Here is a 4395-nt window from a genome sequence, read left to right as displayed (position 1 = left end):
TTCGATGCTGAATGCATTGTGCGTGGTGTTCGATAATGATTTGAATCGAGATGTGGGGGTACAATCAAGAGATTTACGATGATATGAAACTTGGTGGAATCAGAAACAATAAAGAGAATAGCCATAAACTGGAGGAGGATATGGACAGACTGTGATTGGAGAGAGAATGGCAAAATGGCAAATGGAATTCAACTCAGAAGAGTGTAAGATATTGCTCTTAGGGAGGGATAACAAGGCAAAGTATTACATAATGCATGGTAGGACCCTGAAAAGTACTGAAGATCAAAGGGACCTTAATGTGCATTTGCATAGATATCCAAAGGTAGCAGGACAAGTTGATAAGGTGATTAAAGTATATGTGATACTTACCTACCTGACGAAGGAGGAGCACTCCAAAAGCTTGCATTTTCAAACAAACCTGTCTGACTATAACCTGGTGTCATGTGATTTTCAGCTTTATTATCTGAGGCACAGAATGCAAGAGCAGCAAGGCTATGCAGAAAGTGTATGAAATGGTGGTTAAGCTGTGACTAGAGTATGGAGAAGTTCTGGTCACCACATTACAGGAAAGATGTGATTGCATCGGAGGGGGTGAAGAGGAGATTTACTAGGAAGCTGTCTGGGCTGGAATGTCTGACCAATAGGAAAGAGGACGTCATCTGAAAAAGGAGCATCATGCTGAAAGCTTGTGATTTCAAATAAGCCTGTTGGACTACAACCCGGTGTTGTCTGACTTCATGTTTTCCAATGATGTCACTAAGAAACACCATGCAAATGGAGAAGTGGAGCAAAAATGGACCCTCAGGAAACTCAACAACATGGCCAGCATGGGTGAGATGGTTTAGAGCTAATGTAGCATGGACATTGAATCCAACTGACAGAAAAAAACAAACACGACGTACAGGAGAGCTGTGCATTGATGAGGCAAGCAACACATGAGGCAAGCAAAGGTCACCAACTTGCTGCTCTCTCTGAAGACATGGAATAGATTGGATTACATTACAGTGTGGAAACAGGCCCTTCGGCCCAACAAGTCCACACTGACCCGCCAAAGCGCAACCCATCCATACCCCTACATTTACCCCTTAACTAACACCACGAGCAATTTAGCATGGCCAGTTCACCTGACCTGCACATCTTTGGACTGTGGGAGGAAACCGGAGCACCCGGAGGAAACCCACGCAGAGCCGGGGAGAACGTGCAAACTCCACACAGTCAGTCGCCTGAGGCAGGAATTGAACCCGGGTCTCTGGCGCTGTGAGGCAGCAGTGCTAATCACTGTGCCACCGTGCCGCCCAGAATGTTCTGAGTACTTGTTGGTTTTATTGCAGACTTCCATAATCCAAGGTATTTTTATGTTTTCATTTCTTTTTTACATAGTTTTCCAAGATTTTTATTGGCGGCACAGAAATTCATGACTGTGTATGGATGTTTCTCCAAGATAGTACTCAATTTTATTCGTATTGCTAATATCTGGTCAGAAACAAGTTACCAAGACAAGTTGAGATGGGTTTTTTTAAGAAAACATATAGGATCCTTGGTTCTATTAAGGGAGACCTAACATACAATAGCGAAGAAACTATGCCAAGAGTTCTAATACACTGGTTACAACACAGCTGGACAACTCTTCCATTCCTACTTAGTGCAGAAAAGATACACTGGAACCAGGTAGGTTCCAGATAAATGGAGGCCCCAAATAAACTGGGATTATTGTCCCTTTGAGGAGAAAAGGTAGATTTGATGGAGGCAATCCAAATTTTCCTGAGAGTAAAGGAAGAGGACACAAACTGTTGCTGGAGCAGTGGAATAGGTAAGCAGAGCACTGACTTGAGGGAATGGATTAATCCTAATGGATACTGTTGTTACATCGCACCAGTATTTGCCTGTCCTCGGATGCTGCCTGAATTGCTGTGCTCTTCCAGCACCACTGATCCAGAATCACATCAAATCCCGTTCATCCATCACCCTAGTTTTCACTCACTCAAAGACTGCAGATAGAAAGTGCTTTCTATGACCGCTAAACATCTGAAAAAGGGCTTCACAGCCAACTATAACTAGTCACAACTGTAAATCAGAAAAATTGGCTTGGATTTTGTGAAGAAACCCCTACCAAAAAACAAGACAATACTGACCAGATGAATCTGCTCTGGATGAATGTTTGCTCGCTCAGCTGGAAGGTTCATTTTCAGACATTTCGTCACCATACTCAGTGACATCTTCAGTGAACCTCTGGCCTAAGCACTGCTGAGGATTCCTGCTTTCTATTTATATGTTTGGGTTTCTTTGGGTTGGTGATGTCATTTCCTGTGGTGATATAATTTCCTGTTCTTTTTTTCAGGGGGTGGTAAATGGGGTCCAAGTCGGTATGTTTGTTGATAGAACCTCAACCTGAGCTACAAATCTTCTCAAAACTCACTAACGCTTATGGACAAAACTTACAGACAAACCATCAGAACACCCATGGGATCTCTGATATCAGGGTTCTTAGCAGAGGCAGTAATGCAGAGACATGAACAAACAGCTCTCCAACCATCCAACCCAAACTTTGGGTCCATTATGAGGATGACACATTTGTCATCACTAAACGAAACAAAGTAGAGGAAACCTTCAAGACTATTAGTAATACACTTACTAGTATAAAATTCACTAAGAAGGAAAACAACAACAAACTGCCATTCCTAGATGTCACAGTCGAGCGATCAGCCAATGGACAACGTCAAACCAGTGTCTACAGGAAACAACACATACGGACCAAATATTGAACTACAGAAGCAATCACCCCAACATCCACAAATGAAGCTGCATCAGAATATTATTTCAATGAGACAACACACTCTGCAGCATAGAGGAACTACACAGAGCAGAGGAAAATCACCTATACAGCGTATTCAAAAAGAATGGGTCCGCAATGAACACAGTCCACGGATTTCTCAGCAACAAACCCAAACGAGCAGACAAAACATGTCCAGAAACCCTAGTCACTCTCCCCTACAAAGACATCTCAGGAATGACTGCCAGACTACTCAGACCCCTTGGCATCATGGTAGCCCACAAAGCCACCACACTAAAACAGCAGCTAATGAACTTTAAAGACCCTGTACAGACAAGCAAAACTAATATAATTTACAAAATACTGTGCAAGAATTGTAACAAACACTAAATTGGACAAACAGGCAGAAAACTAGCCACCAGGATTACATGTACATCAACTAGCTACAAACGATATGACCCTCTCTCTCACTAGTATCCTTCCATACAGATAAGGAAGGACACCACTCTGACTGGGACAACACATCCATCCTAGGACAAGCCAAACAGAGACACACGAGAATTCCTAGAAGCATGGCATTCCAACCAGAACTCTATCAACAAACACTGACTTGGACCCATTTACAACCGCCTGAGAGAAAGAGCAGGAAATGACATCACCACAGGAAATGACATCACCAACCCAAAGAAACCCAAACATATATATAAAGCAGAAATCATCAGCAGGGCTTCATCCAGGAACTCACTGAAGACGTTAGCTAGTATGGTGACAAAATGTTTGAAAATGAACCTTCCAGCTCAGCGAGCAAACCTACATCCCAGAACCTCAACCTGAGCTACAAACCTTCACAAAACCCGCGAAAATCAATCTGCTTTTTAGTTATGAGAGATAAATATCGATCAGAGCACCAAGGACAACTAAACTGTTCTTCTTGGAAAAAGCATCATGTAACCTTTACTTCCATTTGAAGGGGCAGATGCAACATTGGTTCAAATTTAAAGTTTGTGAGAAGATTTGTAGCTCAGGTGCTCGTTGCTGTGGTTCTGTTCGCCGAGCTGGGAATTTGTATTGCAGAAGTTTCATCCACTGTCTAGGTGACACCCTCAGTGCTTGGGAGCCTCCTGTGTTGCTTCCTCCAGCATTTATAGTGGTTTGTCTCTGCCGCTTCCGGTCGTCAGTTCCAGCTGTCCGCTGCAGTGGCCGGTATATGTTGGGTCCGGGTCGGTGTGTTGGTTGATAGAATCTGTGGATGAATGCCATGCCTGTAGGAATTCCCTGACTGTTCTCTGTTTGGCTTGTCCTATAATAGGAGAAAGTGAGGTCTGCAGATGCTGGAGATCAGAACTGGAAATGTGTTGCTGGAAAAGCGCAGCAGGTCAGGCAGCATCCAAGGAACAGGAGAATCGACGTTTCGGGCATAAGCCCTTCTTCAGGAATGGGGAAAGTTTGTCCAGCAGGCTAAGATAAAAGGTAGGGAGGAGGGACTTGGGGGAGGGGCGTCGGAAATGTGATAGGTGGAAAGAGGTCAAGGTGAGGGTGATAGGTCAGACGGGAGTGGGGGCGGAGAGGTCGGGAAGAAGATTGCAGGTTAGGAAGGCGGTGCTGAGTTCGATGGATTTGACTGA

This window comes from Chiloscyllium plagiosum, chromosome 2 (genome assembly GCF_004010195.1).
Source record: "Chiloscyllium plagiosum isolate BGI_BamShark_2017 chromosome 2, ASM401019v2, whole genome shotgun sequence".
Lineage (NCBI taxonomy): Eukaryota > Metazoa > Chordata > Chondrichthyes > Orectolobiformes > Hemiscylliidae > Chiloscyllium > Chiloscyllium plagiosum.
Note: the sequence above shows the minus strand (reverse complement) of the source record.